This window comes from Physeter macrocephalus, chromosome 6, assembly GCF_002837175.3.
Source record: "Physeter macrocephalus isolate SW-GA chromosome 6, ASM283717v5, whole genome shotgun sequence".
NCBI classification, from domain to species: Eukaryota; Metazoa; Chordata; class Mammalia; order Artiodactyla; family Physeteridae; genus Physeter; species Physeter macrocephalus.
Window position 1 is genome coordinate 97,417,676 of NC_041219.1, and position 9,573 is coordinate 97,427,248.

Genomic DNA, 9,573 nt, shown 5'->3' on the forward strand with positions numbered 1-9,573 from the left:
GGTGTGAGGCCCGCGTACCACAAAAAAAAAAAAAAAAAAAAAAAAAAAAAAAAAAAAAAATGCTTTGCTAAAACCCTTTGGGGAGTTCAACGTTTTTGGGGACATGAGCCATCCATCTCCTGGCATGGCCCTGCAATTAACCTTTCACTGCTGCAAACTCATACGTTTCAGTTTGTTTGGCCTCACTGTGCTTCAGGCATATGAACTTGTGCTAACAATATAGCAGTTTAATAAAAAGGTAATGATTTCAGAAAGACTTGACTGATTTATTTTAAATACTAGGAATGTAATACTTCTATTGATGTTAATTAACATTAAAGAAGATGTTGATAAGTTTTTCATGTTTATTTTAATATGTTTTATTGTTATCTAGGTATGGTAAGGCCAATAGATCTGGTGATCACTGTCATTGAAAAAAATAGCTTGTTATATTCACAGATCCCGAGAAGGTGGGACATGCCTGGGGACACACAAGGAATCATGGGGGTGCAGGTTTGGTCAAGAGGCAGAGGTAAAAGGGCAACTGTGGGCAAGAGCCTTTATTATGGTTTTCTCAGGAAGGAGGCAAGATAAAAGTGGATTTAGGATTGGCCAGTTTGAATTATTTTAGGGAGCTCTGGGGCATTGAGGCTGTACCTAGTTGTCTTGATGTGAGAATTCTAATAAGAAGGTTGAAGGCAGGGCTTTGGATTGGTTGGTTTGCATTTGAAAATGGAACTTGAGGGCCAGTGGCTTACTAACTCCCGTGATTGGCTCACCCTGGGAGGTGCAGTCCCTCCAGGGTTAGCAAGGCAAAGCATTAGAATACAGAAAAAATATATAGTTAATACAATATTCAATTCAGGATTAACAATCATTAAAAAGAAATGTTGAGAATTCATCTGATTCAGAGATTAGAAATATCTTTAGCATTAAATGCCTCCAGTGTGATTAAATAATATCTGTGAGTACTCAATAACTGTAAGACCCACGTCTAAACAAGTTATTCTGGTGGTTAAGTTCTTAACAACCTGCTCCCACCTTGTTTATTCTCATCTACACCTATACAATTCCTCTATTTCAGTCCTGACACCAGAATATATAATATTGATTTTTGTTTCCACCCCTTTATGCACATTCTTCTCCTGGCTCCATTTAACATTTCTGAGCTTGGTTCGTCCTTTCTCCTGTGACACTAAAACTTTTAACGAAGTATTTTGCCTGATGCTAAGCTCTAATTTTTTTCCTCATTTGAACTATTTGTTCTATTGAAAGCATAGCCCTTCATCTTTTTTTTGCATCTACAGTGGGTACCTAGAAAAAGCACACAAGAAGACCTTAATAAATGCTTCTTCATTGCACTGAGTTGTCTTGTAAAATTAAAGTGATTAGGAAATAATAAATAATTGGGTAAAATGTATATTTATAATCAGAGGGAATAAATTGGTGAAACATGCATGAAGCTGTATTAAAATGACACACTCATCAGTGTCAACTCCTAAAAGCATATATAAAAGGAAAATGTTTCATAAACTATAATTTCTTAGGGAAAATATTTTAAGGAAGAACTAATTTTATCATTTTCTCCAATATAAGAGAAAAGAATATAAAATCTCTTGGTATCACTCTTTGTTATAAATTCATACTTGAAAAAAGTTTTCTGTGTATTTACAAAGCTTGTAGCACATCAGGACTATTTACTAAAGAACCCTATAGGGGATTACCTTGTCTTATAAATGTAAACTCAGATTTAATCAATTCGTATGTGTGTTTTACGTTTGGAAAATGGGCATATCATCTCTCATCTTTTACTCTTCCAATCTTCCATAAATGATTCATAACTTTTCTATAATCTTATTTAATGCTGAATATAGTATAGATAGAGATACAGTTTTCTTCTTATTAGAGTTATTATAATGTAGGTGAAAACATCCCTTTTTAATATACGTATTTATTCTCTATAAGATAATTGCTTGTTTACCAGTTTAAAATATTCTTCTCAACTGATTTATCACTCTAAGTCACCTTTAAAATTCATTTTTAAGCTGACTTACAAAACCTTATATTAGTGAATCATAATATTTCAGAATTCTTATAAATTGATTTTAGAGACATTAATAATATATATCAACTATGAATTAAATTCACTTTTCTTTCAAAAATTTTACATTTGATATTTCACTACTATATAGGTTTCTCATTCCATTTTCCTTCTTTCCATTTTATTATACCCTTTTTATATCTTTAATTTCCTTTCCAACTGAATTTAATACTATTATACTTTGCCATAATAATCATTATCTAAACTCATTTTGGTGTTTCAACTCATATATTGTGGTTGATTTTCAAATATTCTCATTAATCTCTTGTTATTTTCTCCCAATTGATAACCTATAAAAATTAATTGCAACTAATGTGGGAATTGGGAACTGAGCACATCTCATTCCAGATTCCCCTCACACGACCTGGGAAATAATATTCTTTATCAAAACCATTAGATATTTTCAGTGAGATTGATTAATGGCCTGGGTTGAGACTAGAACAATGACAAAGAGGCTTAGGTAAGTACAAGTGCAATGTTACATAGACCCCTTTGTCTATACAATCTCCCCAAGTTGGTCCATTAATTTTACTGCTATGATCTTGTCACCCACCATGGGGGCTTTTCTTCTACTGTCACCTCAGCCAGCTCCAACAAGTAGCACTGCCATTATACTCATTATTCAGAATTTAGTATGTCATTAGGTAATAAATACCTTTAAGTTTCTGTTCCCTCCATTCTTTCTCATTTTCTTTCAGATTCCATTTTAGTAGCCGTTAAGGGGCCACCTCATCCAGGAGGCATTTAAGCAGAACTGACGGCCATGACTCAGCAACGGGAGACCTCTAAGACGTATAGGCAGTTACCTATCCTCCCTTTCTTCCCCTTCCCATGTAAAAACTCACACGTGAGTGTCCTCATAAAACACATTCTACAATGCTGGAGCACAGTGCCACACTACCACCAGACAGTTGACAGGAAAGCCAAGTAACAGAGTAACACTGTAGCAAAAATGAAATGCACTGTGAAATACTTGAAGGGTATTTTTCCTGTGGTCATACTATCATTACTCTATTTCCTTTTTTAATTTTTATTTTTTAATAATAATCCTTATTTTACAAAAAATACTGGACTTATCTATTACTGGTTCTTGATAGATTATTTAGCAAACAAAATTTTAAAAACTTAGCATCAATTAACATACTTGAGAAGTAGGTAATGTTATATTATCTAATTTATATGATATACCTGTTATATTGCATATATTATGTTTTATAAATTATATATTATAGTGTATATATGTATGCTTGCATATGTGTACATATATGCATATGTGTATACATATATATACTAATAATATAAATGTACTGTTGAAAAGCATCCTTAAAAATTTTTACTATATCTAGAGTTTCTTGCTGAATGTTTATTAAATGCTATTTTCCCACCCTAAAGAAAGGTTTAGGAATATATATCATACTGCACATTATCTGCATATTTATTAATTATTTGTCATGATATTTAAGTAAGCAGCTTTAATTCACAAAGACTGGCAAATATAGTAGTAGATAGAACTATATTTTTCAGTTTTGCAGAGTTTTTGTAAATTTTATTTGGCTTTTATACAGTGGGTTCTGCAATTGTATAAGCTTAATTTTTAAAAGACCAAGAAAGAAAGAAAACTTTTTTGGGGGTGGGGGCATAAATTTCAAAATATTACATCTATGCATTCTTTTTGGAGTAAGGCATTCTGGACAAGAGGGAAAAAAAACCAAAACACTACAGGTAGAAGTCAAACTGTTTTGTTTCTGACAACAAGGTCTTCCTTCAAGGACAAGCTAGTCCAAATTATTTTAATTCCATCTGTTCCATTTGTATGCAACACAGTATTTGAGTTTGAGTACCTCAGTGCTTTCCTCTGCTTCTGGGGAAAGGATTGAGCATTTTTGATGTTTACCAACATTTTTTACCATAATTCGAAATTATTGACATTAAGGAAATAATACGACCCAAAGGAATACCACAGCCCTGCTAAAACTTCTCCACGGGAGGTAATTTTTTATTGATCCAGCTCATACTTTCAGCGCTGCCCCTCCCCAATTTGCAGGTTTCTGTCTATCTGAGACACACACATCTGAGCTCTGGTACATTCTTGAAAAGCTTTTGCGTGCAAAATAAAATACCCTACGGAAACTTGTCAAAAATATAAAATAAAATCAGCTTTCAATTAACATAAAAATTAAGAACCCCGACACTGCATAGCAATACTGAGGTGTGAGTCAATCCTACTAATACTGCATCACCCTTATCCTAACTCAGCACATTCTCCCTTGGAATTTACTAACCTAGAGAAAAACCTCGGACTTACCTCATATGTTGAATTATCTGACGTTCTGGGTATAGTATTTATTGCAAGCTGTCCATTTAAATGAATGCAGAGACAGTTACACCACAGTAGTCTCTCTCCTGCAGCAGAAAGCAAGTTAAAAGGACTTCAAGCTGTGACCTCAGAGGCAGGCACAGCCGCTCCCATCCTTCAGCCAACCTTCTGGGGAGAGCAGGTTAGATGACAGTAAAGCTGGCTCTCTACATAGCAATACTTTCAAATAAAGCATTCTGTGCTGCGAGCTGTGGGATTTACATCCAAATTCAGCTGGCTAGAGTCAATGCTGCTTCTATGCCTGAAAATATTAAGCATTTCACTGCAGTCACTTAATGCAAGAAACTATCTGAGGCGACTTCACAAACCCTGTCATTCTGTTCGGAGACTAAAGAATGAGCACCGCATGCATAATTCATGCATTAAAATCTTCAATGCACTTCCTGTAGCCTCTGTTCCATCCAGTAATGGGCTATTGATCACCTCATCGCTAATACAATTGGAGGTACGCGATTGGCTTATTTCCACAAATAAAATTACAACCTAAATCACAGGCAGAACCCTCCAACCCTGCAGCATCCACTCGAGTAAAACATTCACATAAATGAGATGGCATTTGCATACTGCAGAATGTTTAAACTGGACTCTTTCGCAGAAATGTTATAGCATCTATTTTCTTTTATTCAAAATACATACTTTCTGTGGGTTTAGGCTGAATATTTTATATCAGAAGTGAGATATACAGAGTTGATCTTTTCCTACCATTTCGGGAAAATCAACAGGGCTAAACGGAAAATTAAGAAAAAAAATAAACACAAAGAATGGTGTATTGGTATAAATCATAGAAGTTTTTATCTGGGCTCATTTGAATAACATTTCTTAGAAGACTTTAACTTAAAAACAATTTTTATTTCAAAAATGTGGAAGAGGATTTTTTTTTTTTAAATCATCATAGTGGGTACATAATTGTTCATCATTGTTAACTATTTTGGATCATGAGCACCTGTGCTCTGGGTGTGTCAGTAGTTCTGAGAGTCCTTTCTCTCAGAATTTAAGCTCCTAAGAACACGCCATGATTTCTAATAGTATTTTTTCACCACCTCAAAAAAGTAAGCTTTAAAACAAATTGTGCTTTGATTATACTAATATTCATCAGAAGAAAACATAGGTAGCATTTTAAAATATCACAGTAGTATAATATTTTTTAAAATCACCATAATGGGAGATCCATGTAAAATAGCAAATGCATTTATGTACAAGAAATATTTGTCTATTTCCCAAAGTATCTTAATTGTAAAAACGAATTAAGCTTTCTCCACCAAAGAGTACTGATGTCATTGAGATCATTTAGAAGCCTAATGCCATGTCTTCCCAAAGCCTCTTCAATGGTGATTTGCAGTCAATAAGCCAGTAACAACTGATACCAACATGAGAGGGTAGTAGGAGCCCTGATGACAATAGCAATGGAGTTCAGGGATGTTCAGGAAGATGGCTGTTCCTTCCAAGTGCAGTAAGAGCATAATCCCTGCTAGGCCATTGAGAAAATAGGTGCACCTAGCTGATAAAGATTATGCTAAAATATTCTAAAGGTGTCTGAGAAATTAACTATCCAATTACTATTTACATTATATATTCCATATTCCTCAATGTTTTGTTTTGCCCAAGCCAGATTTTTTTTGTATGTTTACATATATACATAATAAAATTTACATAATAAAATTCAAGTAAACTACAAGAAGACCTTATTTTATAACATTTATCAGAGTAATATTCTTTATTCTTTATAAGGAAGATCTCAAACACTTAAAAATTACAGAAGGTAAAAAAGTAAAAAAAATAATAAAATTACAGAAGGTATAGCTAAGGATTAATTTCCTGCCAAGAGTTGTATCAATTTAATCATTTAGAGAAGCAATTTTATATAAAGATAACATCTCTTTTAAAAATAGTAGAAAATTGAAAACTTTGAAATTTAAGTTATCATGTATAAGGATATAGAGTACATTCATTTAGGAGACATAGATTGCTGACAAAACCAAAAATAATTACAAACGTAAGCATTGGAAATTTAAGTTCTCTGAAATGACATAATTCAATAGTGCATAACCGGGTGGATAGGAAAAGCATTAGCTTTGTCCTTCTCTTCTTCTGCAGTGAGTGAGAGGAAAGACAATATCTTTTCTCACGTACAAATATCCAGGACCCATGTCTAAAATGGTGATGGCAACTTTTCATCTACTTGGTGGATTTTCAGATTCAATTGTTTTAAAGGTGGGGAGAGAGATGAAACACACACACACAGACACACAGACACACAGACACAGACACACACACACACACACACACACACACACACACACCCCATCAACCTAGAAAAGACCAAGATTAGAGCCAGCAAAGAAGAGAAGAGTATGGCATGAGAAAAGCTATGGAGATGCTAAGTCCCTGAGAAATCAGAGTGGGGGCAGCAAGTAAACCTTTATGGGAAACACCTGAGTAAAAATAATCAGTTGTACTCCAGACAATATGAAGCCTGCGAATGTAATAAGAATCAGGAACCAATTTCCACTTTCCAGAAGTCTGGCTATGCCTGAGAAACACACTTAACCAATCTTTTCAAATGGATGGAAAACAGAGATGGGTCTTTTAGATGAATTTGATCTCTTTGCAGATCTAGAGGATTTCCAATATTTTGAATTTATAATGCATTTAAAATATGGAGTGAACTCTGTAATGTACAATAGGGTCAATAAAATGAATCAAAATTTGTGAATAAATCAAAACATATTTAGTCTGCTAGTTTTGCAATATCTATGAAGATATATTCCTAGCCTGCCTGTCATTTGGAAAAATGCATAATTTATATCCACTATAAGAATACATAATGCCATGTAGAATTAGGAAAATGATTTAGCCTGCCAAAGTTTCTACATTCCTGAACTCAAGGGTTGTGGGAGCAGACTGCATTTATTCTCTGAGATTTAAGACATTCTTTCCTCTTTTCTCAAGCTGTCCTACCCATAACATAGTCATCCCCTAATCATAACACATTCATTCAATCGAAAAATATTTATTATGTACCTTCTGTATGAAACAAATTGTACTATATGCCAGGAAGACAAATATATATAGTGGCTGACCCAAAGGTATTCATGCTTTCGTGAGGAAAACAAGAAAAGAAGTAGATACAGAGTGATGAATATAATTATCTCTGATACATGTTAAGGTATGCAAATGAGGTAATTACTAAAGTATGCTGTGCCTGTATGCTAAGTAACTGATAGATAAGTGTTATATATGAGGCATAGAAGCAGAAGAAATACTGGCATCACCAACTGCTCATGGGGCATTAGGAAATGATTCATGGAGGGGGTGCTATTTAAAGAAACTGTGTGGTAAATAGAACTAACATGGGCTTTAATGTTTGACAAATTTGAAATTAAATTCAAACTTCCTCAATTTGTTACCCAACCAAATTTTGGTCTGCTTGCCCTGCACAGTAAAGCCAAGGTTGACACTGGGTTATAGTGAAGGAAAGTGCAGCATTTATTGTAAGGCACCAGACAAGGAGTCTGGGGCAGCTAATGCTCAAACTCCCAGATGAGTTTCAGGGAACATTTTTAAAGGCAAGGTGAGGGAGGGGAGTCCTGGTGTATGTGATCAGCTTGTGCACAATTCTCTGATTGGTTGATGGTGAGTTAAGAGGGCAGTGTCACAGGGGTTAACATTATCAATCCTCAGGCTCCAGTAGATCAAGGTCATCAGTAGTTAACTTCTTCCATTTGGTGGGGGTGTTAGCATCTGTTAAAAAACTCACAAAATATGTTTCAGATACTGTTATCTAGGTATTTCAGGGAGGAACTAAAGATTCTGTGAATGCCTCATGGCTGATCTACTGTTTAAATTGTTACCAGTTCTCCTGGTTCAACTGCTACTTTTGTCACTACCTGTTCACATCTTTTTGATCATTAATTATTTTTTTAATTGGAGTATAATTGCTTTACAATGCTGTGTTAGTTTCTGCTGTACAACGTAATGAACCAGCTATATGTATACATGTATCCCCTCCCTTTTGGACCTCCCTCCCACCCATCCCCCCATCCCACCCATCTAGGTTATCACAGAACACCAAACTGAGCTCCCTGTGCTATACAGCAGGGTCCCACTGGCTATCTCTTTCACACATGGTACTGTATATATGTCAATCCTAATCTCCCAATTCATCCCACCTTCCACTTCTCTCACTGTGTCTACCCTTCTGTTCTCTACGTCTGCGTCTCTATTCCTGTCCTGCAAATAGGTTTATCGGTACCATTTTTCTAGATTCCACATATATGCATATATATATATTTTTCTATTTCTGACTTACCTCACTCTGTATGACAGACTCTAGGTCTATCCATATCTCTAAAATGACTCAATTTCATTCTTTTTATGGCTAAGTAATATTCCATTGTATATATGTACCACATCTGCTTTATCCATTCATCTGTCAGTGGACATTTAGGTTGTTTCCATGTCCTGGCTATTGTGAATAATGCATAGACATTTCTCCGAAGTACATTGAAAAACTGAAAATAGAACTACCATATGACCAAGCAATCCCACTACTGGGCATATACCCTGAGAAAGCCATAATTCAAAAAGACACATGTGCCCCAATGTTCATTGATCATTAATTCTTGAGCCAGGCCTTTGTGACTCAGGGGATGCCTGGGAGACTACAGCTTTTCTACAAACAAAAGGCAGGGAGAAAATATGGGGGCAGGGATCTGTTGCAAGAAAGCACCATAGGGTCTTGTTCATGTGACCTTGGACGTGCTACCATACTCCATGAGAATGAGCTTTATCATGTAAAAATCTAGTTAAATATCTATCTCTTTATCTTTTTATAAGAATTAAATAAATGGCTTACAGAACAGTAATTAAAAACACAGTTTTTGTAGTCATCCAGATGAAAGTTTAAATCCTGCCTTGATTTCCTCATCTCTAAATGGAAATTTCATTGCCATCACAGAGTTATTAGAAAATTCAAATATTACAATGTCTTTGTGTCACTTAACACAGTTTCTGACACCATAAGGACTTTAGAAACATTCATTTATTTTCTCCAAAATCTTAGCCTTGAAGAAAAGGCTTGAAGGGAAAGCCATTTTTAGTAAAGAGAAAAGTATGC

General features: G+C 34.9%; 1 protein-coding gene across 1 annotated transcript in view; it reads right to left on the reverse strand.

Annotated features, from left to right (window-relative positions):
* CNTN1 (contactin 1) overlaps positions 1-4,471 on the reverse strand; it is a 232,519-nt gene extending 228,048 nt beyond the window's left edge. The window contains exon 1 of the mRNA XM_024122931.1: positions 4,386-4,471. The gene's annotated coding sequence lies outside the window, so the exon portion shown is untranslated. The remainder of the gene's footprint in view (positions 1-4,385) is intronic.
* Between the last annotated feature and the right edge of the window lie 5,102 nt (positions 4,472-9,573).